The sequence below is a fragment of the Euprymna scolopes genome, chromosome 18, assembly GCF_053919585.1.
Source record: "Euprymna scolopes isolate OS-2025 chromosome 18, ASM5391958v1, whole genome shotgun sequence".
Taxonomy (NCBI): Eukaryota; Metazoa; Mollusca; class Cephalopoda; order Sepiida; family Sepiolidae; genus Euprymna; species Euprymna scolopes.
The window spans coordinates 127,874,970-127,893,138 of record NC_136499.1 but is presented as its reverse complement, the minus strand read 5'-3'; the positions used below and the strand labels follow the sequence as shown (position 1 = coordinate 127,893,138).

The 18,169-nt window shown below is 35.4% G+C and overlaps 67 non-coding genes across 67 annotated transcripts; all 67 read right to left on the bottom strand.

Annotated features, from left to right (window-relative positions):
- Window positions 1-125: 125 nt before the first annotated feature.
- Window positions 126-244, bottom strand: LOC145300350 (5S ribosomal RNA). Its single transcript, XR_013872577.1, has one exon. It is a non-coding gene; the product is annotated as a 5S ribosomal RNA (ribosomal RNA).
- Window positions 245-395: 151 nt separating this feature from the next.
- Window positions 396-514, bottom strand: LOC145299663 (5S ribosomal RNA). The gene has a single exon (XR_013871913.1). It is a non-coding gene; the product is annotated as a 5S ribosomal RNA (ribosomal RNA).
- Window positions 515-663: 149 nt separating this feature from the next.
- Window positions 664-782, bottom strand: LOC145298464 (5S ribosomal RNA). Its single transcript, XR_013870748.1, has one exon. It is a non-coding gene; the product is annotated as a 5S ribosomal RNA (ribosomal RNA).
- Window positions 783-934: 152 nt separating this feature from the next.
- On the bottom strand, window positions 935-1,053 carry LOC145301005 (5S ribosomal RNA). The gene has a single exon (XR_013873208.1). It is a non-coding gene; the product is annotated as a 5S ribosomal RNA (ribosomal RNA).
- A 152-nt stretch (window positions 1,054-1,205) lies between these two features.
- Window positions 1,206-1,324, bottom strand: LOC145298869 (5S ribosomal RNA). The gene has a single exon (XR_013871137.1). It is a non-coding gene; the product is annotated as a 5S ribosomal RNA (ribosomal RNA).
- A 151-nt stretch (window positions 1,325-1,475) lies between these two features.
- LOC145298868 (5S ribosomal RNA) lies at window positions 1,476-1,594 on the bottom strand. Its single transcript, XR_013871136.1, has one exon. It is a non-coding gene; the product is annotated as a 5S ribosomal RNA (ribosomal RNA).
- Window positions 1,595-1,743: 149 nt separating this feature from the next.
- Window positions 1,744-1,862, bottom strand: LOC145300907 (5S ribosomal RNA). The gene has a single exon (XR_013873115.1). It is a non-coding gene; the product is annotated as a 5S ribosomal RNA (ribosomal RNA).
- A 151-nt stretch (window positions 1,863-2,013) lies between these two features.
- Window positions 2,014-2,132, bottom strand: LOC145299395 (5S ribosomal RNA). Its single transcript, XR_013871652.1, has one exon. It is a non-coding gene; the product is annotated as a 5S ribosomal RNA (ribosomal RNA).
- Window positions 2,133-2,281: 149 nt separating this feature from the next.
- Window positions 2,282-2,400, bottom strand: LOC145300250 (5S ribosomal RNA). The gene has a single exon (XR_013872481.1). It is a non-coding gene; the product is annotated as a 5S ribosomal RNA (ribosomal RNA).
- A 152-nt stretch (window positions 2,401-2,552) lies between these two features.
- Window positions 2,553-2,671, bottom strand: LOC145298867 (5S ribosomal RNA). Its single transcript, XR_013871134.1, has one exon. It is a non-coding gene; the product is annotated as a 5S ribosomal RNA (ribosomal RNA).
- A 149-nt stretch (window positions 2,672-2,820) lies between these two features.
- Window positions 2,821-2,939, bottom strand: LOC145298866 (5S ribosomal RNA). Its single transcript, XR_013871133.1, has one exon. It is a non-coding gene; the product is annotated as a 5S ribosomal RNA (ribosomal RNA).
- Window positions 2,940-3,090: 151 nt separating this feature from the next.
- Window positions 3,091-3,209, bottom strand: LOC145298865 (5S ribosomal RNA). The gene has a single exon (XR_013871132.1). It is a non-coding gene; the product is annotated as a 5S ribosomal RNA (ribosomal RNA).
- Window positions 3,210-3,358: 149 nt separating this feature from the next.
- On the bottom strand, window positions 3,359-3,477 carry LOC145300906 (5S ribosomal RNA). The gene has a single exon (XR_013873114.1). It is a non-coding gene; the product is annotated as a 5S ribosomal RNA (ribosomal RNA).
- Window positions 3,478-3,628: 151 nt separating this feature from the next.
- LOC145299394 (5S ribosomal RNA) lies at window positions 3,629-3,747 on the bottom strand. The gene has a single exon (XR_013871651.1). It is a non-coding gene; the product is annotated as a 5S ribosomal RNA (ribosomal RNA).
- Window positions 3,748-3,896: 149 nt separating this feature from the next.
- On the bottom strand, window positions 3,897-4,015 carry LOC145298864 (5S ribosomal RNA). The gene has a single exon (XR_013871131.1). It is a non-coding gene; the product is annotated as a 5S ribosomal RNA (ribosomal RNA).
- Window positions 4,016-4,166: 151 nt separating this feature from the next.
- On the bottom strand, window positions 4,167-4,285 carry LOC145298863 (5S ribosomal RNA). The gene has a single exon (XR_013871130.1). It is a non-coding gene; the product is annotated as a 5S ribosomal RNA (ribosomal RNA).
- Window positions 4,286-4,436: 151 nt separating this feature from the next.
- LOC145300435 (5S ribosomal RNA) lies at window positions 4,437-4,555 on the bottom strand. Its single transcript, XR_013872657.1, has one exon. It is a non-coding gene; the product is annotated as a 5S ribosomal RNA (ribosomal RNA).
- A 151-nt stretch (window positions 4,556-4,706) lies between these two features.
- On the bottom strand, window positions 4,707-4,825 carry LOC145300949 (5S ribosomal RNA). The gene has a single exon (XR_013873156.1). It is a non-coding gene; the product is annotated as a 5S ribosomal RNA (ribosomal RNA).
- A 152-nt stretch (window positions 4,826-4,977) lies between these two features.
- LOC145301218 (5S ribosomal RNA) lies at window positions 4,978-5,096 on the bottom strand. Its single transcript, XR_013873419.1, has one exon. It is a non-coding gene; the product is annotated as a 5S ribosomal RNA (ribosomal RNA).
- Window positions 5,097-5,235: 139 nt separating this feature from the next.
- Window positions 5,236-5,354, bottom strand: LOC145298861 (5S ribosomal RNA). Its single transcript, XR_013871128.1, has one exon. It is a non-coding gene; the product is annotated as a 5S ribosomal RNA (ribosomal RNA).
- Window positions 5,355-5,503: 149 nt separating this feature from the next.
- LOC145298860 (5S ribosomal RNA) lies at window positions 5,504-5,622 on the bottom strand. The gene has a single exon (XR_013871127.1). It is a non-coding gene; the product is annotated as a 5S ribosomal RNA (ribosomal RNA).
- Window positions 5,623-5,771: 149 nt separating this feature from the next.
- LOC145298859 (5S ribosomal RNA) lies at window positions 5,772-5,890 on the bottom strand. The gene has a single exon (XR_013871126.1). It is a non-coding gene; the product is annotated as a 5S ribosomal RNA (ribosomal RNA).
- Window positions 5,891-6,042: 152 nt separating this feature from the next.
- LOC145300460 (5S ribosomal RNA) lies at window positions 6,043-6,161 on the bottom strand. The gene has a single exon (XR_013872680.1). It is a non-coding gene; the product is annotated as a 5S ribosomal RNA (ribosomal RNA).
- A 151-nt stretch (window positions 6,162-6,312) lies between these two features.
- Window positions 6,313-6,431, bottom strand: LOC145298858 (5S ribosomal RNA). Its single transcript, XR_013871125.1, has one exon. It is a non-coding gene; the product is annotated as a 5S ribosomal RNA (ribosomal RNA).
- Window positions 6,432-6,580: 149 nt separating this feature from the next.
- Window positions 6,581-6,699, bottom strand: LOC145298857 (5S ribosomal RNA). The gene has a single exon (XR_013871124.1). It is a non-coding gene; the product is annotated as a 5S ribosomal RNA (ribosomal RNA).
- Window positions 6,700-6,850: 151 nt separating this feature from the next.
- LOC145301137 (5S ribosomal RNA) lies at window positions 6,851-6,969 on the bottom strand. Its single transcript, XR_013873338.1, has one exon. It is a non-coding gene; the product is annotated as a 5S ribosomal RNA (ribosomal RNA).
- Window positions 6,970-7,120: 151 nt separating this feature from the next.
- Window positions 7,121-7,239, bottom strand: LOC145298856 (5S ribosomal RNA). Its single transcript, XR_013871123.1, has one exon. It is a non-coding gene; the product is annotated as a 5S ribosomal RNA (ribosomal RNA).
- A 152-nt stretch (window positions 7,240-7,391) lies between these two features.
- On the bottom strand, window positions 7,392-7,510 carry LOC145300851 (5S ribosomal RNA). The gene has a single exon (XR_013873061.1). It is a non-coding gene; the product is annotated as a 5S ribosomal RNA (ribosomal RNA).
- Window positions 7,511-7,659: 149 nt separating this feature from the next.
- On the bottom strand, window positions 7,660-7,778 carry LOC145298855 (5S ribosomal RNA). Its single transcript, XR_013871122.1, has one exon. It is a non-coding gene; the product is annotated as a 5S ribosomal RNA (ribosomal RNA).
- A 135-nt stretch (window positions 7,779-7,913) lies between these two features.
- Window positions 7,914-8,032, bottom strand: LOC145301173 (5S ribosomal RNA). Its single transcript, XR_013873374.1, has one exon. It is a non-coding gene; the product is annotated as a 5S ribosomal RNA (ribosomal RNA).
- Window positions 8,033-8,183: 151 nt separating this feature from the next.
- On the bottom strand, window positions 8,184-8,302 carry LOC145298854 (5S ribosomal RNA). The gene has a single exon (XR_013871121.1). It is a non-coding gene; the product is annotated as a 5S ribosomal RNA (ribosomal RNA).
- Window positions 8,303-8,453: 151 nt separating this feature from the next.
- Window positions 8,454-8,572, bottom strand: LOC145301214 (5S ribosomal RNA). Its single transcript, XR_013873415.1, has one exon. It is a non-coding gene; the product is annotated as a 5S ribosomal RNA (ribosomal RNA).
- Window positions 8,573-8,724: 152 nt separating this feature from the next.
- Window positions 8,725-8,843, bottom strand: LOC145298853 (5S ribosomal RNA). Its single transcript, XR_013871120.1, has one exon. It is a non-coding gene; the product is annotated as a 5S ribosomal RNA (ribosomal RNA).
- A 151-nt stretch (window positions 8,844-8,994) lies between these two features.
- Window positions 8,995-9,113, bottom strand: LOC145300757 (5S ribosomal RNA). Its single transcript, XR_013872968.1, has one exon. It is a non-coding gene; the product is annotated as a 5S ribosomal RNA (ribosomal RNA).
- A 152-nt stretch (window positions 9,114-9,265) lies between these two features.
- Window positions 9,266-9,384, bottom strand: LOC145299557 (5S ribosomal RNA). Its single transcript, XR_013871809.1, has one exon. It is a non-coding gene; the product is annotated as a 5S ribosomal RNA (ribosomal RNA).
- Window positions 9,385-9,533: 149 nt separating this feature from the next.
- Window positions 9,534-9,652, bottom strand: LOC145299759 (5S ribosomal RNA). Its single transcript, XR_013872006.1, has one exon. It is a non-coding gene; the product is annotated as a 5S ribosomal RNA (ribosomal RNA).
- A 152-nt stretch (window positions 9,653-9,804) lies between these two features.
- Window positions 9,805-9,923, bottom strand: LOC145299931 (5S ribosomal RNA). The gene has a single exon (XR_013872173.1). It is a non-coding gene; the product is annotated as a 5S ribosomal RNA (ribosomal RNA).
- Window positions 9,924-10,074: 151 nt separating this feature from the next.
- LOC145301151 (5S ribosomal RNA) lies at window positions 10,075-10,193 on the bottom strand. Its single transcript, XR_013873352.1, has one exon. It is a non-coding gene; the product is annotated as a 5S ribosomal RNA (ribosomal RNA).
- Window positions 10,194-10,344: 151 nt separating this feature from the next.
- LOC145298862 (5S ribosomal RNA) lies at window positions 10,345-10,463 on the bottom strand. Its single transcript, XR_013871129.1, has one exon. It is a non-coding gene; the product is annotated as a 5S ribosomal RNA (ribosomal RNA).
- A 152-nt stretch (window positions 10,464-10,615) lies between these two features.
- Window positions 10,616-10,734, bottom strand: LOC145300135 (5S ribosomal RNA). Its single transcript, XR_013872371.1, has one exon. It is a non-coding gene; the product is annotated as a 5S ribosomal RNA (ribosomal RNA).
- A 151-nt stretch (window positions 10,735-10,885) lies between these two features.
- Window positions 10,886-11,004, bottom strand: LOC145298852 (5S ribosomal RNA). The gene has a single exon (XR_013871119.1). It is a non-coding gene; the product is annotated as a 5S ribosomal RNA (ribosomal RNA).
- A 151-nt stretch (window positions 11,005-11,155) lies between these two features.
- Window positions 11,156-11,274, bottom strand: LOC145300897 (5S ribosomal RNA). Its single transcript, XR_013873105.1, has one exon. It is a non-coding gene; the product is annotated as a 5S ribosomal RNA (ribosomal RNA).
- Window positions 11,275-11,426: 152 nt separating this feature from the next.
- LOC145299669 (5S ribosomal RNA) lies at window positions 11,427-11,545 on the bottom strand. The gene has a single exon (XR_013871919.1). It is a non-coding gene; the product is annotated as a 5S ribosomal RNA (ribosomal RNA).
- A 150-nt stretch (window positions 11,546-11,695) lies between these two features.
- Window positions 11,696-11,814, bottom strand: LOC145298851 (5S ribosomal RNA). Its single transcript, XR_013871118.1, has one exon. It is a non-coding gene; the product is annotated as a 5S ribosomal RNA (ribosomal RNA).
- Window positions 11,815-11,966: 152 nt separating this feature from the next.
- Window positions 11,967-12,085, bottom strand: LOC145298850 (5S ribosomal RNA). Its single transcript, XR_013871117.1, has one exon. It is a non-coding gene; the product is annotated as a 5S ribosomal RNA (ribosomal RNA).
- Window positions 12,086-12,236: 151 nt separating this feature from the next.
- Window positions 12,237-12,355, bottom strand: LOC145301074 (5S ribosomal RNA). The gene has a single exon (XR_013873275.1). It is a non-coding gene; the product is annotated as a 5S ribosomal RNA (ribosomal RNA).
- Window positions 12,356-12,506: 151 nt separating this feature from the next.
- Window positions 12,507-12,625, bottom strand: LOC145298406 (5S ribosomal RNA). The gene has a single exon (XR_013870693.1). It is a non-coding gene; the product is annotated as a 5S ribosomal RNA (ribosomal RNA).
- Window positions 12,626-12,776: 151 nt separating this feature from the next.
- On the bottom strand, window positions 12,777-12,895 carry LOC145299769 (5S ribosomal RNA). The gene has a single exon (XR_013872015.1). It is a non-coding gene; the product is annotated as a 5S ribosomal RNA (ribosomal RNA).
- A 152-nt stretch (window positions 12,896-13,047) lies between these two features.
- LOC145298849 (5S ribosomal RNA) lies at window positions 13,048-13,166 on the bottom strand. The gene has a single exon (XR_013871116.1). It is a non-coding gene; the product is annotated as a 5S ribosomal RNA (ribosomal RNA).
- Window positions 13,167-13,317: 151 nt separating this feature from the next.
- LOC145301073 (5S ribosomal RNA) lies at window positions 13,318-13,436 on the bottom strand. Its single transcript, XR_013873274.1, has one exon. It is a non-coding gene; the product is annotated as a 5S ribosomal RNA (ribosomal RNA).
- Window positions 13,437-13,587: 151 nt separating this feature from the next.
- On the bottom strand, window positions 13,588-13,706 carry LOC145298848 (5S ribosomal RNA). Its single transcript, XR_013871115.1, has one exon. It is a non-coding gene; the product is annotated as a 5S ribosomal RNA (ribosomal RNA).
- Window positions 13,707-13,857: 151 nt separating this feature from the next.
- On the bottom strand, window positions 13,858-13,976 carry LOC145298847 (5S ribosomal RNA). The gene has a single exon (XR_013871114.1). It is a non-coding gene; the product is annotated as a 5S ribosomal RNA (ribosomal RNA).
- Window positions 13,977-14,127: 151 nt separating this feature from the next.
- On the bottom strand, window positions 14,128-14,246 carry LOC145299758 (5S ribosomal RNA). Its single transcript, XR_013872005.1, has one exon. It is a non-coding gene; the product is annotated as a 5S ribosomal RNA (ribosomal RNA).
- Window positions 14,247-14,398: 152 nt separating this feature from the next.
- LOC145300971 (5S ribosomal RNA) lies at window positions 14,399-14,517 on the bottom strand. Its single transcript, XR_013873176.1, has one exon. It is a non-coding gene; the product is annotated as a 5S ribosomal RNA (ribosomal RNA).
- Window positions 14,518-14,668: 151 nt separating this feature from the next.
- Window positions 14,669-14,787, bottom strand: LOC145299902 (5S ribosomal RNA). Its single transcript, XR_013872144.1, has one exon. It is a non-coding gene; the product is annotated as a 5S ribosomal RNA (ribosomal RNA).
- Window positions 14,788-14,938: 151 nt separating this feature from the next.
- LOC145298846 (5S ribosomal RNA) lies at window positions 14,939-15,057 on the bottom strand. Its single transcript, XR_013871113.1, has one exon. It is a non-coding gene; the product is annotated as a 5S ribosomal RNA (ribosomal RNA).
- Window positions 15,058-15,208: 151 nt separating this feature from the next.
- On the bottom strand, window positions 15,209-15,327 carry LOC145299535 (5S ribosomal RNA). Its single transcript, XR_013871788.1, has one exon. It is a non-coding gene; the product is annotated as a 5S ribosomal RNA (ribosomal RNA).
- A 149-nt stretch (window positions 15,328-15,476) lies between these two features.
- LOC145298845 (5S ribosomal RNA) lies at window positions 15,477-15,595 on the bottom strand. The gene has a single exon (XR_013871112.1). It is a non-coding gene; the product is annotated as a 5S ribosomal RNA (ribosomal RNA).
- A 150-nt stretch (window positions 15,596-15,745) lies between these two features.
- LOC145300896 (5S ribosomal RNA) lies at window positions 15,746-15,864 on the bottom strand. The gene has a single exon (XR_013873104.1). It is a non-coding gene; the product is annotated as a 5S ribosomal RNA (ribosomal RNA).
- Window positions 15,865-16,015: 151 nt separating this feature from the next.
- LOC145300912 (5S ribosomal RNA) lies at window positions 16,016-16,134 on the bottom strand. Its single transcript, XR_013873120.1, has one exon. It is a non-coding gene; the product is annotated as a 5S ribosomal RNA (ribosomal RNA).
- Window positions 16,135-16,284: 150 nt separating this feature from the next.
- Window positions 16,285-16,403, bottom strand: LOC145298840 (5S ribosomal RNA). The gene has a single exon (XR_013871107.1). It is a non-coding gene; the product is annotated as a 5S ribosomal RNA (ribosomal RNA).
- Window positions 16,404-16,554: 151 nt separating this feature from the next.
- On the bottom strand, window positions 16,555-16,673 carry LOC145298828 (5S ribosomal RNA). The gene has a single exon (XR_013871095.1). It is a non-coding gene; the product is annotated as a 5S ribosomal RNA (ribosomal RNA).
- A 152-nt stretch (window positions 16,674-16,825) lies between these two features.
- Window positions 16,826-16,944, bottom strand: LOC145298844 (5S ribosomal RNA). The gene has a single exon (XR_013871111.1). It is a non-coding gene; the product is annotated as a 5S ribosomal RNA (ribosomal RNA).
- A 151-nt stretch (window positions 16,945-17,095) lies between these two features.
- Window positions 17,096-17,214, bottom strand: LOC145301104 (5S ribosomal RNA). Its single transcript, XR_013873305.1, has one exon. It is a non-coding gene; the product is annotated as a 5S ribosomal RNA (ribosomal RNA).
- A 151-nt stretch (window positions 17,215-17,365) lies between these two features.
- On the bottom strand, window positions 17,366-17,484 carry LOC145298815 (5S ribosomal RNA). Its single transcript, XR_013871083.1, has one exon. It is a non-coding gene; the product is annotated as a 5S ribosomal RNA (ribosomal RNA).
- A 152-nt stretch (window positions 17,485-17,636) lies between these two features.
- Window positions 17,637-17,755, bottom strand: LOC145300746 (5S ribosomal RNA). Its single transcript, XR_013872957.1, has one exon. It is a non-coding gene; the product is annotated as a 5S ribosomal RNA (ribosomal RNA).
- Window positions 17,756-17,906: 151 nt separating this feature from the next.
- Window positions 17,907-18,025, bottom strand: LOC145299757 (5S ribosomal RNA). The gene has a single exon (XR_013872004.1). It is a non-coding gene; the product is annotated as a 5S ribosomal RNA (ribosomal RNA).
- Window positions 18,026-18,169: the final 144 nt, after the last annotated feature.

Genomic DNA, 18,169 nt, shown 5'->3' with positions numbered 1-18,169 from the left:
TTACAATTTCAATATTTATTTACCAAATCTGATAATTTAATGATACTTTATTTGTTTTTTTTACCTAATATTTTACATTAAAATCGAACGCATTTTTATGAGTGTTTCCAACAATTCAGGGGAAATGCTTACAGCACCTGGTATTCCCAAGCGGTCACCCATCTAAGTACTGACCAGGCTCTACGTTGCTTAACTTCGGGGATCGGACCAGAACCGGTGTTTTCAACGTGATATGGCCGTAAGCGAAGACGTGCCATAATTTTAACTATTACAATTTCAATATTTATTTACCAAATCTGATAATGTAATGATATTTTGTTTTTTGTTTTTTTATCTAATATTTTACATTAAAATCGAACGCATTTTTATGAGTTTTTCCAAAAATTCAGGGGAAATGCTTACAGCACCTGGTATTCCCAAGCGGTCACCCACCTAAGTACTGACCAGGCTCTTCGTTGCTTAACTTCGGGGATCGGACGAGAACCGGTGTTTTCAACGTGATATGGCCGTAAGCGAAGAAGTGCGATAATTTTAACTATTACAATTTCAATATTTATTTACCAAATCTGATAATGTAATGATACTTTATTTGTTTTTTTTACCTAATATTTTACATTAAAATCGAACGCATTTTTATGAGTGTTTCCAAAAATTCAGGGGAAATGCTTACAGCACCTGGTATTCCCAAGCGGTCACCCATCTAAGTACTGACCAGGCTCTACGTTGCTTAACTTCGGAGATCGGACGAGAACCGGTGTTTTCAACGTGATATGGCCGTAAGCGAAGAAGTGCCATAATTTTAACTATTACAAGTTCAGTATTTATTTACCAAATCTGATAATGTAATGATATTTTGTTTTTTGTTTTTTTTACCTAATATTTTACATTAAAATCGAACGCATTTTTATGAGTTTTTCCAAAAATTCAGGGGAAATGCTTACAGCACCTGGTATTCCCGAACGGTCACCCATCTAAGTACTGACCAGACTCTACGTTGCTTAACGTCGGGGATCGGACGAGAACCGGTGTTTTCAACGTGATATGGCCGTAAGCGAAGACGTGCCATAATTTTAACTATTACAATTTCAATATTTATTTACCAAATCTGATAATGTAAAGATATTTTGTTTTTTGTTTGTTTTATCTAATATTTTACATTAAAATCGAACGCATTTTTATGAGTTTTTCCAAAAAGTCAGGGGAAATGCTTACAGCACCTGGTATTCCCAAGCGGTCACCCATCTAAGTACTGACCAGGCTCTACGTTGCTTAACTTCGGGGATCGGACGAGAACCGGTGTTTTCAACGTGATATGGCCGTAAGCGAAGACGTGCCATAATTTTAACTATTACAATTTCAATATTTATTTACCAAATCTGATAATGTAATGATATTTTGTTTTTTGTTTTTTTATCTAAAATTTTACATTAAAATCGAACGCATTTTTAAGAGTTTTTCCAAAAATTCAGGGGAAATGCTTACAGCACCTGGTATTCCCAAGCGGTCACCCATCTAAGTACTGACCAGGCTCTACGTTGCTTAACTTCGGGGATCGGACGAGAACCGGTGTTTTCAACGTGATATGGCCGTAAGCGAAGAAGTGCGATAATTTTAACTATTACAATTTTAATATTTATTTACCAAATCTGATAATTTAATGATACTTTATTTGTTTTTTTTACCTAATATTTTACATTAAAATCGAACGCATTTTTATGAGTGTTTCCAACAATTCAGGGGAAATGCTTACAGCACCTGGTATTCCCAAGCGGTCACCCATCTAAGTACTGACCAGGCTCTACGTTGCTTAACTTCGGGGATAAGACGAGAACCGGTGTTTTCAACGTGATATGGCCGTAAGCGAAGACGTGCCATAATTTTAACTATTACAATTTCAATATTTATTTACCAAATCTGATAATGTAATGATATTTTGTTTTTTGTTTTTTTATCTAATATTTTACATTAAAATCGAACGCATTTTTATGAGTTTTTCCAAAAATTCAGGGGAAATGCTTACAGCACCTGGTATTCCCAAGCGGTCACCCACCTAAGTACTGACCAGGCTCTACGTTGCTTAACTTCGGGGATCGGACGAGAACCGGTGTTTTCAACGTGATATGGCCGTAAGCGAAGAAGTGCGATAATTTTAACTATTACAATTTCAATATTTATTTACCAAATCTGATAATTTAATGATACTTTATTTGTTTTTTTTACCTAATATTTTACATTAAAATCGAACGCATTTTTATGAGTTTTTCCAAAAATTCAGGGGAAATGCTTACAGCACCTGGTATTCCCAAGCGGTCACCCATCTAAGTACTGACCAGGCTCTACGTTGCTTAACTTCGGGGATCGGACGAGAACCGGTTTTTTCAACGTGATATGGCCGTAAGCGAAGACGTGCCATAATTTTAACTATTACAATTTCAATATTTATTTACCAAATCTGATAATGTAATGATATTTTGTTTTTTGTTTGTTTTATCTAATATTTTACATTAAAATCGAACGCATTTTTATGAGTTTTTCCAAAAATTCAGGGGAACTGCTTACAGCACCTGGTATTCCCAAGCGGTCACCCATCTAAGTACTGACCAGGCTCTACGTTGCTTAACTTCGGGGATCGGACGAGAACCGGTGTTTTCAACGTGATATGGCCGTAAGCGAAGAAGTGCGATAATTTTAACTATTACAATTTCAATATTTATTTACCAAATCTGATAATTTAATGATACTTTATTTGTTTTTTTTACCTAATATTTTACATTAAAATCGAACGCATTTTTATGAGTTTTTCCAAAAATTCAGGGGAAATGCTTACAGCACCTGGTATTCCCAAGCGGTCACCCATCTAAGTACTGACCAGGCTCTACGTTGCTTAACTTCGGGGATCGGACGAGAACCGGTGTTTTCAACGTGATATGGCCGTAAGCGAAGACGTGCCATAATTTTAACTATTACAATTTCAATATTTATTTACCAAATCTGATAATTGAATGATATTTTGTTTTTTGTTTTTTTATCTAAAATTTTACATTAAAATCGAACGCATTTTTAAGAGTTTTTCCAAAAATTCAGGGGAAATGCTTACAGCACCTGGTATTCCCAAGCGGTCACCCATCTAAGTACTGACCAGGCTCTACGTTGCTTAACTTCGGGGATCGGACGAGAACCGGTGTTTTCAACGTGATATGGCCGTAAGCGAAGAAGTGCCATAATTTTAACTATTACAATTTTAATATTTATTTACCAAATCTGATAATTTAATGATACTTTATTTGTTTTTTTTACCTAATATTTTACATTAAAATCGAACGCATTTTTATGAGTGTTTCCAACAATTCAGGGGAAATGCTTACAGCACCTGGTATTCCCAAGCGGTCACCCATCTAAGTACTGACCAGGCTCTACGTTGCTTAACTTCGGGGATAAGACGAGAACCGGTGTTTTCAACGTGATATGGCCGTAAGCGAAGACGTGCCATAATTTTAACTATTACAATTTCAATATTTATTTACCAAATCTGATAATGTAATGATATTTTGTTTTTTGTTTTTTTATCTAATATTTTACATTAAAATCGAACGCATTTTTATGAGTTTTTCCAAAAATTCAGGGGAAATGCTTACAGCACCTGGTATTCCCAAGCGGTCACCCACCTAAGTACTGACCAGGCTCTACGTTGCTTAACTTCGGGGATCGGACGAGAACCGGTGTTTTCAACGTGATATGGCCGTAAGCGAAGAAGTGCGATAATTTTAACTATTACAATTTCAATATTTATTTACCAAATCTGATAGTTTAATGATACTTTATTTGTTTTTTTTACCTAATATTTTACATTAAAATCGAACGCATTTTTATGAGTTTTTCCAAAAATTCAGGGGAAATGCTTACAGCACCTGGTATTCCCAAGCGGTCACCCATCTAAGTACTGACCAGGCTCTACGTTGCTTAACTTCGGGGATCGGACGAGAACCGGTGTTTTCAACGTGATATGGCCGTAAGCGAAGACGTGCCATAATTTTAACTATTACAATTTCAGTATTTATTTACCAAATCTGATAATGTAATGATATTTTTTTTTTTTTTTTTTTACCTAATATTTTACATTAAAATCGAACGCATTTTTATGAGTTTTTCCAACAATTCAGGGGAAATGCTTACAGCACCTGGTATTCCCAAGCGGTCACCCATCTAAGTACTGACCAGGCTCTACGTTGCTTAACTTCGGGGATCGGACGAGAACCGGTGTTTTCAACGTGATATGGCCGTAAGCGAAGACGTGCCATAATTTTAACTATTACAATTTCAATATTTATTTACCAAATCTGATAATGTAATGATATTTTGTTTTTTGTTTTTTTATCTAATATTTTACATTAAAATCGAACGCATTTTTATGAGTTTTTCCAAAAATTCAGGGGAAATGCTTACAGGACCTGGTATTCCCAAGCGGTCACCCATCTAAGTACTGACCAGGCTCTACGTTGCTTAACTTCGGGGATCGGACGAGAACCGGTGTTTTCAACGTGATATGGCCGTAAGCGAAGACGTGCCATAATTTTAACTATTACAATTTCAATATTTATTTACCAAATCTGATAATGTAATGATATTTTTTTTTTGTTTTTTTTATCTAATATTGTACATTAAAATCGAACGCATTTTTATGAGTTTTTCCAAAAATTCAGGGGAAATGCTTACAGCACCTGGTATTCCCAAGCGGTCACCCATCTAAGTACTGACCAGGCTCTACGTTGCTTAACTTCGGGGATCGGACGAGAACCGGTGTTTCCAAGTTGATATGGCCGTAAGCGAAGACGTGCCATAATTTTAACTATTACAATTGTAATATTTATTTACCAAATCTGATAATGTAATGATATTTTGTTTTTTGTTTTTTTTACCTAATATTTTACATTAAAATCGAACGCATTTTTATGAGTTTTTCCAAAAATTCAGGGGAAATGCTTACAGCACCTGGTATTCCACAGCGGTCACCCATCTAAGTACTGACCAGGCTCTACGTTGCTTAACTTCGGGGATCGGACGAGAACCGGTGTTTTATACGTGATATGGCCGTAAGCGAAGACGTGCCATAATTTTAACTATTACAATTTCAATATTTATTTACCAAATCTGATAATGTAATGATATTTTTTTATCTAATATTTTACATTAAAATCGAACGCATTTTTATGAGTTTTTCCAAAAATTCAGGGGAAATGCTTACAGCACCTGGTATTCCCAAGCGGTCACCCATCTAAGTACTGACCAGGCTCTACGTTGCTTAACTTCGGGGATCGGACGAGAACCGGTGTTTTCAACGTGATATGGCCGTAAGCGAAGAAGTGCGATAATTTTAACTATTACAATTTCAATATTTATTTACCAAATCTTATAATTTAATGATACTTTATTTGTTTTTTTTACCTAATATTTTACATTAAAATCGAACGCATTTTTATGAGTTTTTCCAATAACTCAGGGGAAATGCTTACAGCACCTGGTATTCCCAAGCGGTCACCCATCTAAGTACTGACCAGGCTCTACGTTGCTTAACTTCGGGGATCGGACGAGAACCGGTGTTTTCAACGTGATATGGCCGTAAGCGAAGAAGCGCGATAATTTTAACTATTACAATTTCAATATTTATTTACCAAATCTGATAATTTAATGATACTTTATTTGTTTTTTTTACCTAATATTTTACATTAAAATCGAACGCATTTTTATGAGTTTTTCCAAAAATTCAGGGGAAATGCTTACAGCACCTGGTATTCCCAAGCGGTCACCCATCTAAGTACTGACCAGGCTCTACGTTGCTTAACTTCGGGGATCGGACGAGAACCGGTGTTTTCAACGTGATATGGCCGTAAGCGAAGACGTGCCATAATTTTAACTATTACAATTTCAGTATTTATTTACCAAATCTGATAATGTAATGATATTTTGTTTTTTGTTTTTTTTACCTAATATTTTACATTAAAATCGAACGCATTTTTATGAGTTTTTCCAAAAATTCAGGGGAAATGCTTACAGCACCTGGTATTCCCAAGCGGTCACCCATCTAAGTACTGACCAGGCTCTACGTTGCTTAAGTTCGGGGATCGGACGAGAACCGGTGTTTTCAACGTGATATGGCCGTAAGCGAAGACGTGCCATAATTTTAACTATTACAATTTCAATATTTATTTACCAAATCTGATAATGTAATGATATTTTGTTTTTTGTTTTTTTATCTAATATTTTACATTAAAATCGAACGCATTTTTATGAGTTTTTCCAAAAATTCAGGGGAAATGCTTACAGCACCTGGTATTCCCAAGCGGTCACCCATCTAAGTACTGACCAGGCTCTACGTTGCTTAACTTCGGGGATCGGACGAGAACCGGTGTTTTCAACGTGATATGGCCGTAAGCGAAGAAGTGCGATAATTTTAACTATTACAATTTCAATATTTATTTACCAAATCTGATAATTTAATGATACTTTATTTGTTTTTTTTACCTAATATTTTACATTAAAATCGAACGCATTTTTATGAGTTTTTCCAAAAATTCAGGGGAAATGCTTACAGCACCTGGTATTCCCAAGCGGTCACCCATCTAAGTACTGACCAGGCTCTACGTTGCTTAACTTCGGGGATCGGACGAGAACCGGTGTTTTCAACGTGATATGGCCGTAAGCGAAGAAGTGCGATAATTTTAACTATTACAATTTCAATATTTATTTACCAAATCTGATAATGTAATGATATTTTGTTTTTTGTTTTTTTATCTAATATTTTACATTAAAATCGAACGCATTTTTAAGAGTTTTTCCAAACATTCAGGGGAAATGCTTACAGCACCTGGTATTCCCAAGCGGTCACCCATCTAAGTACTGACCAGGCTCTACGTTGCTGAAGTTCGGGGATCGGACGAGAACCGGTGTTTTCAACGTGATATGGCCGTAAGCGAAGACGTGCCATAATTTTAACAATTACAATTTCAATATTTATTTACCAAATCTGATAATGTAATGATATTTTGTTTTTTGTTTTTTTATCTAATATTTTACATTAAAATCGAACGCATTTTTATGAGTTTTTCCAACAATTCAGGGGAAATGCTTACAGCACCTGGTATTCCCAAGCGGTCACCCATCTAAGTACTGACCAGGCTCTACGTTGCTTAACTTCGGGGATCGGACGAGAACCGGTGTTTTCAACGTGATATGGCCGTAAGCGAAGAAGTGCGATAATTTTAACTATTACAATTTCAATATTTATTTACCAAATCTGATAATGTAATGATATTTTGTTTTTTGTTTTTTTTATCTAATATTTTACATTAAAATCGAACGCATTTTTATGAGTTTTTCCAAACATTCAGGGGAAATGCTTACAGCACCTGGTATTCCCAAGCGGTCACACATCTAAGTACTGACCAGGCTCTACGTTGCTTAACTTCGGGGATCGGACGAGAACCGGTGGTTTCAACGTGATATGGCCGTAAGCGAAGAAGTGCGATAATTTTAACTATTACAATTTCAATATTTATTTACCAAATCTGATAATTTAATGATACTTTATTTGTTTTTTTTACCTAATATTTTACATTAAAATCGAACGCATTTTTATGAGTTTTTCCAAAAATTCAGGGGAAATGCTTACAGCACCTGGTATTCCCAAGCGGTCACCCATCTAAGTACTGACCAGGCTCTACGTTGCTTAACTTCGGGGATCGGACGAGAACCGGTGTTTTCAACGTGATATGGCCGTAAGCGAAGACGTGCCATAATTTTAACTATTACAATTTCAATATTTATTTACCAAATCTGATAATGTAATGATATTTTGTTTTTTGTTTACATTAAAATCGAACGCATTTTTATGAGTTTTTCCAAAAATTCAGGGGAGATGCTCACAGCACCTGGTATTCCCAAGCGGTCACCCATCTAAGTACTGATAAGGCTCTACGTTGCTTAACTTCGGGGATCGGACGAGAACCGGTGTTTTCAACGTGATATGGCCGTAAGACAAGACGTGCCATAATTTTAACTATTACAATTTTAATATTTATTTACAAATCTGATAATGTAATGATATTTTGTTTTTTGTTTTGTTTATCTAATATTTTACATTAAAATCGAACGCATTTTTATGAGTTTTTCCAAAACTTCAGGGGAAATGCTTACAGCACCTGGTATTCCCAAGCGGTCACCCATCTAAGTACTGACCAGGCTCTACGTTGCTTAACTTCGGGGATCGGACGAGAACCGGTGTTTTCAACGTGATATGGCCGTAAGCGAAGACGTGCCATAATTTTAACTATTACAATTTCAATATTTATTTACCAAATCTGATAATGTAATGATATTTTGTTTTTTGTTTTTTTATCTAATATTTTACATTAAAATCGAACGCATTTTTATGAGTTTTTCCAAAAATTCAGGGGAAATCCCTACAGCACCTGGTATTCCCAAGCGGTCACCAATCTTAGTACTGACCAGGCTCTACGTTGCTTAACTTCGGGGATCTGACGAGAACCGGTGTTTTCAACGTGATATGGCCGTAAGCGAAGACGTGCCATAATTTTAACTATTACAATTTCAATATTTATTTACCAAATCTGATAATGTAATGATATTTTGTTTTTTGTTTTTTTTATCTAATATTTTACATTAAAATCGAACGCATTTTTATGAGTTTTTCCAAAAATTCAGGGGAAATGCTTACAGCACCTGGTATTCCCAAGCGGTCACCCATCTAAGTACTGACCAGGCTCTACGTTGCTTAACTTCGGGGATCGGACGAGAACCGGTGTTTTCAACGTGATATGGCCGTAAGCGAAGACGTGCCATAATTTTAACTATTACAATTTCAATATTTATTTACCAAATCTGATAATGTAATGATATTTTGTTTTTTGTTTTTTTATCTAATATTTTACATTAAAATCGAACGCATTTTTATGAGTTTTTCCAAAAATTCAGGGGAAATGCTTACAGCACCTGGTATTCCCAAGCGGTCACCGATCTAAGTACTGACCAGGCTCTACGTTGCTTAACTTCGGGGATCGGACGAGAACCGGTGTTTTCAACGTGATATGGCCGTAAGCGAAGAAGTGCGATAATTTTAACTATTACAATTTCAATATTTATTTACCAAATCTGATAATGTAATGATATTTTGTTTTTTGTTTTTTTTATCTAATATTTTACATTAAAATCGAACGCATTTTTATGAGTTTTTCCAAACATTCAGGGGAAATGCTTACAGCACCTGGTATTCCCAAGCGGTCACCCATCTAAGTACTGACCAGGCTCTACGTTGCTTAACTTCGGGGATCGGACGAGAACCGGTGGTTTCAACGTGATATGGCCGTAAGCGAAGAAGTGCGATAATTTTAACTATTACAATTTCAATATTTATTTACCAAATCTGATAATTTAATGATACTTTATTTGTTTTTTTTACCTAATATTTTACATTAAAATCGAACGCATTTTTATGAGTTTTTCCAATAACTCAGGGGAAATGCTTACAGCACCTGGTATTCCCAAGCGGTCACCCATCTAAGTACTGACCAGGCTCTACGTTGCTTAACTTCGGGGATCGGACGAGAACCGGTGTTTTCAACGTGATATGGCCGTAAGACAAGACGTGCCATAATTTTAACTATTACAATTTTAATATTTATTTACCAAATCTGATAATGTAATGATATTTTGTTTTTTGTTTTGTTTATCTAATATTTTACATTAAAATCGAACGCATTTTTATGAGTTTTTCCAAAAATTCAGGGGAAATGCTTACAGCACCTGGTATTCCCAAGCGGTCACCCATCTAAGTACTGACCAGGCTCTACGTTGCTTAACTTCGGGGATCGGACGAGAACCGGTGTTTTCAACGTGATATGGCCGTATGCGAAGACGTGCCATAATTTTAACTATTACAAATTCAAAATTTATTTACCAAATCTGATAATGTAATGATATTTTGTTTTTTGTTTTTTTATCTAATATTTTACATTAAAATCGAACGCATTTTTATGAGTTTTTCCACAAATTCAGGGGAAATGCTTACAGCACCTGGTATTCCCAAGCGGTCACCAATCTAAGTACTGACCAGGCTCTACGTTTCTTAACTTCGGGGATCGGACGAGAACCGGTGTTTTCAACGTGATATGGCCGTAAGCGAAGACGTGCCATAATTTTAACTTTTACAATTTCAATATTTATTTACCAAATCTGATAATGTAATGATATTTTGTTTTTTGTTTTTTTATCTAATATTTTACATTAAAATCGAACGCATTTTTATGAGTTTTTCCAAAAATTCAGGGGAAATGCTTACAGCACCTGGTATTCCCAAGTGGTCACCCATCTAAGTACTGACCAGGCTCTACGTTGCTTAACTTCGGGGATCGGACGAGAACCGGTGTTTTCAACGTGATATGGCCGTAAGCGAAGACGTGCCATAATTTTAACTATTACAATTTCAATATTTATTTACCAAATCTGATAATGTAATGATATTTTGTTTTTTGTTTTTTTTACCTAATATTTTACATTAAAATCGAACGCATTTTTATGAGTTTTTCCAAAAATTCAGGGGAAATGCTTACAGCACCTGGTATTCCCAAGCGGTCAGCCATCTAAGTACTGACCAGGCTCTACGTTGCTTAACTTCGGGGATCGGACGAGAACCGGTGTTTTCAACGTGATATGGCCGTAAGCGAAGAAGTGCGATAATTTTAACTATTACAATTTCAATATTTATTTACCAAATCTGATAATGTAATGATATTTTGTTTTTTGTTTTTTTACCTAATATTTTACATTAAAATCGAACGCATTTTTATGAGTTTTTCCAAAAACTCAGGGGAAATGCTTACAGCACCTGGTATTCCCAAGCGGTCACCCATCTAAGTACTGACCAGGCTCTACGTTGCTTAACTTCGGGGATCGGACGAGAACCGGTGTTTTCAACGTGATATGGCCGTAAGCGAAGACGTGCCATAATTTTAACTATTACAATTTCAATATTTATTTACCAAATCTGATAATGTAATGATATTTTGTTTTTTGTTTTTTTATCAAATATTTTACATTAAAATCGAACGCATTTTTATGAGTTTTTCCAAAAATTCAGGGGAAATGCTTACAGCACCTGGTATTCCCAAGCGGTCACCCATCTAAGTACTGACCAGAGTCTACGTTGCTTAACTTCGGGGATCGGACGAGAACCGGTGTTTTCAACGTGATATGGCCGTAAGCGAAGACGTGTCATAATTTTAACTATTACAATTTCAATATTTATTAACCAAATCTGATAATGTAATGATATTTTGTTTTTTGTTTTTGTTATCTAATATTTTACATTAAAATCGAACGCATTTTTATGAGTTTTTCCACAAATTCAGGGGAAATGCTTACAGCACCTGGTATTCCCAAGCGGACACCCATCTAAGTACTGACCAGGCTCTACGTTGCTTAACTTCGGGGATCGGACGAGAACCGGTGTTTTCAACGTGATATGGCCGTAAGCGAAGACGTGCCATAATTTTAACTATTAAATTTCAATATTTATTTACCAAATCTGATAATGTAATGATATTTTGTTTTTTGTTTTTTTATCTAATATTTTACATTAAAATCGAACGCATTTTTATGAGTTTTTCCAAAAATTAAGGGGAAATGCTTACAGCACCTGGTATTCCCAAGTGGTCACCCATCTAAGTACTGACCAGGCTCTACGTTGCTTAACTTCGGGGATCGGACGAGAACCGGTGTTTTCAACGTGATATGGCCGTAAGCGAAGACGTGCCATAATTTTAACTATTACAATTTCAATATTTATTTACCAAATCTGATAATGTAATGATATTTTGTTTTTTGTTTTTTTTACCTAATATTTTACATTAAAATCGAACGCATTTTTATGAGTTTTTCCAAAAATTCAGGGGAAATGCTTACAGCACCTGGTATTCCCAAGCGGTCACCCATCTAAGTACTGACCAGGCTCTACGTTGCTTAACTTCGGGGATCGGACGAGAACCGGTGTTTTCAACGTGATATGGCCGTAAGCGAAGACGTGCCATAATTTTAACTATTACAAATTCAATATTTATTTACCAAATCTGATAATGTAATGATATTTTGTTTTTTGTTTTTTTATCTAATATTTTACATTAAAATCGAACGCATTTTTATGAGTTTTTCCAAAACTTCAGGGGAAATGCTTACAGCACCTGGTATTCCCAAGCGGTCACCAATCTAAGTACTGACCAGACTCTACGTTGCTTAACTTCGGGGATCGGACGAGAACCGGTGTTTTCAACGTGATATGGCCGTAAGCGAAGACGTGTCATAATTTTAACTATTACAATTTCAATATTTATTAACCAAATCTGATAATGTAATGATATTTTGTTTTTTGTTTTTTTATCTAATATTTTACATTAAAATCGAACGCATTTTTATGAGTTTTTCCACAAATTCAGGGGAAATGCTTACAGCACCTGGTATTCCCAAGCGGTCACCCATCTAAGTACTAACCAGGCTCTACGTTGCTTAACTTCGGGGATCGGACGAGAACCGGTGTTTTCAACGTGATATGGCCGTAAGCGAAGACGTGCCATAATTTTAACTATTACAATTTCAATATTTATTTACCAAATCTGATAATGTAATGATATTTTGTTTTTTGTTTTTTTATCTAATATTTTACATTAAAATCGAACGCATTTTTATGAGTTTTTCCAAAAATTCAGGGGAAATGCTTACAGCACCTAGTATTCCCAAGTGGTCACCCATCTAAGTACTGACCAGGCTCTACGTTGCTTAACTTCGGGGATCGGACGAGAACCGGTGTTTTCAACGTGATATGGCCGTAAGCGAAGACGTGCCATAATTTTAACTATTACAATTTCAATATTTATTTACCAAATCTGATAATGTAATGATATTTTGTTTTTTGTTTTTTTTACCTAATATTTTACATTAAAATCGAACGCATTTTTATGAGTTTTTCCAAAAATTCAGGGGAAATGCTTACAGCACCTGGTATTCCCAAGCGGTCACCCATCTAAGTACTGACCAGGCTCTACGTTGCTTAACTTCGGGGATCGGACGAGAACCGGTGTTTTCAACGTGATATGGCCGTAAGCGAAGACGTGCCATAATTTTAACTATTACAAATTCAATATTTATTTACCAAATCTGATAATGTAATGATATTTTGTTTTTTGTTTTTTTATCTAATATTTTACATTAAAATCGAACGCATTTTTATGAGTTTTTCCAACACTTCAGGGGAAATGCTTACAGCACCTGGTATTCCCAAGCGGTCACCAATCTAAGTACTGACCAGACTCTACGTTGCTTAACTTCGGGGATCGGACGAGAACCGGTGTTTTCAACGTGATATGGCCGTAAGCGAAGACGTGTCATAATTTTAACTATTACAATTTCAATATTTATTAACCAAATCTGATAATGTAATGATATTTTGTTTTTTGTTTTTTTATCTAATATTTTACATTAAAATCGAACGCATTTTTATGAGTTTTTCCACAAATTCAGGGGAAATGCTTACAGCACCTGGTATTCCCAAGCGGTCACCCATCTAAGTACTGACCAGGCTCTACGTTGCTTAACTTCGGGGATCGGACGAGAACCGGTGTTTTCAACGTGATATGGCCGTAAGCGAAGACGTGCCATAATTTTAACTATTACAATTTCAATATTTATTTACCAAATCTGATAATGTAATGATATTTTGTTTTTTGTTTTTTTATCTAATATTTTACATTAAAATCGAACGCATTTTTATGAGTTTTTCCAAAAATTCAGGGGAAATGCTTACAGCACCTGGTATTCCCAAGCGGTCACCCATCTAAGTACTGACCAGGCTCTACGTTGCTTAACTTCGGGGATCGGACGAGAACCGGTGTTTTCAACGTGATATGGCCGTAAGCGAAGAAGTGCGATAATTTTAACTATTACAATTTCAATATTTATTTACCAAATCTGATAATGTAATGATATTTTGTTTTTTGTTTTTTTACCTAATATTTTACATTAAAATCGAACGCATTTTTATGAGTTTTTCCAAAAATTCAGGGGAAATGCTTACAGCACCTGGTATTCCCAAGCGGTCACCCATCTAAGTACTGACCAGGCTCTACGTTGCTTAACTTCGGGGATCGGACGAGAACCGGTGTTTTCAACGTGATATGGCCGTAAGACAAGACGTGCCATAATTTTAACTATTACAATTTTAATATTTATTTACCAAATCTGATAATGTAATGATATTTTGTTTTTTGTTTTGTTTATCTAATATTTTACATTAAAATCGAACGCATTTTTATGAGTTTTTCCAAAAATTCAGGGGAAATGCTTACAGCACCTGGTATTCCCAAGCGGTCACCCATCTAAGTACTGACCAGGCTCTACGTTGCGTAACTTCGAGGATCGGACGAGAACCGGTGTTTTCAACGTGATATGGCCGTAAGCGAAGACGTGCCATAATTTTAACTATTACAATTTCAATATTTATTTACCAAATCTGATAATGTAATGATATTTTGTTTTTTGTTTTTTTATCTAATATTTTACATTAAAATCGAACGCATTTTTATGAGTTTTTCCAAAAATTCAGGGGAAATACCTACAGCACCTGGTATTCCCAAGCGGTCACCCATCTTAGTACTGACCAGGCTCTACGTTGCTTAACTTCGGGGATCGGACGAGAACCGGTGTTTTCAACGTGATATGGCCGTAAGCGAAGACGTGCCATAATTTTAACTATTACAATTTCAATATTTATTTACCAAATCTGATAATGTAATGATATTTTGTTTTTTGTTTTTTTATCTAATATTTTACATTAAAATCGAACGCATTTTTATGAGTTTTTCCAAAAATTCAGGGGAAATGCTTACAGCACCTGGTATTCCCAAGCGGTCACCCATCTAAGTACTGACCAGGCTCTACGTTGCTTAACTTCGGGGATCGGACGAGAACCGGTGTTTTCAACGTGATATGGCCGTAAGCGAAGACGTGCCATAATTTTAACTATTACAATTTTAATATTTATTTACCAAATCTGATAATGTAATGATATTTTGTTTTTTGTTTTTTTATCTAATATTTTACATTAAAATCGAACGCATTTTTATGAGTTTTTCCAAAAATTCAGGGGAAATGCTTACAGCACCTGGTATTCCCAAGCGGTCACCCATCTAAGTACTGACCAGGCTCTACGTTGCTTAACTTCGGGGATCGGACGAGAACCGGTGTTTTCAACGTGATATAGCCGTAAGCGAAGAAGTTCGATAATTTTAACTATTACAATTTCAATATTTATTTACCAAATCTGATAATTTAATGATACTTTATTTGTTTTTTTTACCTAATATTTTACATTAAAATCGAACGCATTTTTATGAGTTTTTCCACAAATTCAGGGGAAATGCTTACAGCACCTGGTATTCCCAAGCGGTCACCCATCTAAGTACTGACCAGGCTCTACGTTGCTTAACTTCGGGGATCGGACGAGAACCGGTGTTTTCAACGTGATATGGCCGTAAGCGAAGACGTGCCATAATTTTAACTATTAAATTTCAATATTTATTTACCAAATCTGATAATGTAATGATATTTTGTTTTTTGTTTTTTTATCTAATATTTTACATTAAAATCGAACGCATTTTTATGAGTTTTTCCAAAAAGTCAGGGGAAATGCTTACAGCACCTGGTATTCCCAAGCGGTCACCCATCTAAGTACTGACCAGAGTCTACGTTGCTTAACTTCGGGGATCGGACGAGAACCGGTGTTTTCAACGTGATATGGCCGTAAGCGAAGACGTGTCATAATTTTAACTATTGCAATTTCAATATTTATTAACCAAATCTGATAATGTAATGATATTTTGTTTTTTGTTTTTTTATCTAATATTTTACATTAAAATCGAACGCATTTTTATGAGTTTTTCCACAAATTCAGGGGAAATGCTTACAGCACCTGGTATTCCAAAGCGGACACCCATCTAAGTACTGACCAGGCTCTACGTTGCTTAACTTCAGGGATCGGACGAGAACCGGTGTTTTCAACGTGATATGGCCGTAAGCGAAGACGTGCCATAATTTTAACTATTAAATTTCAATATTTATTTACCAAATCTGATAATGTAATGATATTTTTTTTTTTGTTTTTTTATCTAATATTTTACATTAAAATCGAACGCATTTTTATGAGTTTTTCCAAAAATTCAGGGGAAATGCTTACAGCACCTGGTATTCCCAAGTGGTCACCCATCTAAGTACTGACCAGGCTCTACGTTGCTTAACTTCGGGGATCGGACGAGAACCGGTGTTTTCAACGTGATATGGCCGTAAGCGAAGACGTGCCATAATTTTAACTATTACAATTTCAATATTTATTTACCAAATCTGATAATGTAATGATATTTTGTTTTTTGTTTTTTTATCAAATATTTTACATTAAAATCGAACGCATTTTTATGAGTTTTTCCAAAAATTCAGGGGAAATGCTTACAGCACCTGGTATTCCCAAGTGGTCACCCATCTAAGTACTGACCAGGCTCTACGTTGCTTAACTTCGGGGATCGGACGAGAACCGGTGTTTTCAACGTGATATGGCCGTAAGCGAAGACGTGCCATAATTTTAACTATTACAATTTCAATATTTATTTACCAAATCTGATAATGTAATGATATTTTGTTTTTTGTTTTTTTTACCTAATATTTTACATTAAAATCGAACGCATTTTTATGAGTTTTTCCAAAAATTCAGGGGAAATGCTTACAGCACCTGGTATTCCCAAGCGGTCACCCATCTAAGTACTGACCAGGCTCTACGTTGCTTAACTTCGGGGATCGGACGAGAACCGGTGTTTTCAACGTGATATGGCCGTAAGCGAAGACGTGCCATAATTTTAACTATTACAAATTCAATATTTATTTACCAAATCTGATAATGTAATGATATTTTGTTTTTTGTTTTTTTATCTAATATTTTACATTAAAATCGAACGCATTTTTATGAGTTTTTCCAAAAATTCAGGGGAAATGCTTACAGCACCTGGTATTCCCAAGCGGTCACCCATCTAAGTACTGACCAGGCTCTACGTTGCTTAACTTCGGGGATCGGACGAGAATCGCTGTTTTCAACGTGATATGGCCGTAAGCGAAGACGTGCCATAATTTTAACTATTACAATTTCAATATTTATTTACCAAATCTGATAATGTAATGATATTTTGTTTTTTGTTTTTTTACCTAATATTTTACATTAAAATCGAACGCATTTTTATGAGTTTTTCCAAAAATTCAGGGGAAATGCTTACAGCACCTGGTATTCCCAAGTGGTCACCCATCTAAGTACTGACCAGGCTCTACGTTGCTTAACTTCGGGGATCGGACGAGAACCGGTGTTTTCAACGTGATATGGCCGTAAGCGAAGACGTGCCATAATTTTAACTATTACAATTTCAATATTTATTTACCAAATCTGATAATGTAATGATATTTTGTTTTTTGTTTTTTTTACCTAATATTTTACATTAAAATCGAACGCATTTTTATGAGTTTTTCCAAAAATTCAGGGGAAATGCTTACAGCACCTGGTATTCCCAAGCGGTCAGCCATCTAAGTACTGACCAGGCTCTACGTTGCTTAACTTCGGGGATCGGACGAGAACCGGTGTTTTCAACGTGATATGGCCGTAAGTGAAGAAGTGCGATAATTTTAACTATTACAATTTCAATATTTATTTACCAAATCTGATAATGTAATGATATTTTGTTTTTTGTTTTTTTACCTAATATTTTACATTAAAATCGAACGCATTTTTATGAGTTTTTCCAAAAATTCAGGGGAAATGCTTACAGCACCTGGTATTCCCAAGCGGTCACCCATCTAAGTACTGACCAGGCTCTACGTTGCTTAACTTCGGGGATCGGACGAGAACCGGTGTTTTCAACGTGATATGGCCGTAAGACAAGACGTGCCATAATTTTAACTATTACAATTTTAATATTTATTTACCAAATCTGATAATGTAATGATATTTTGTTTTTTGTTTTGTTTATCTAATATTTTACATTAAAATCGAACGCATTTTTATGAGTTTTTCCAAAAATTC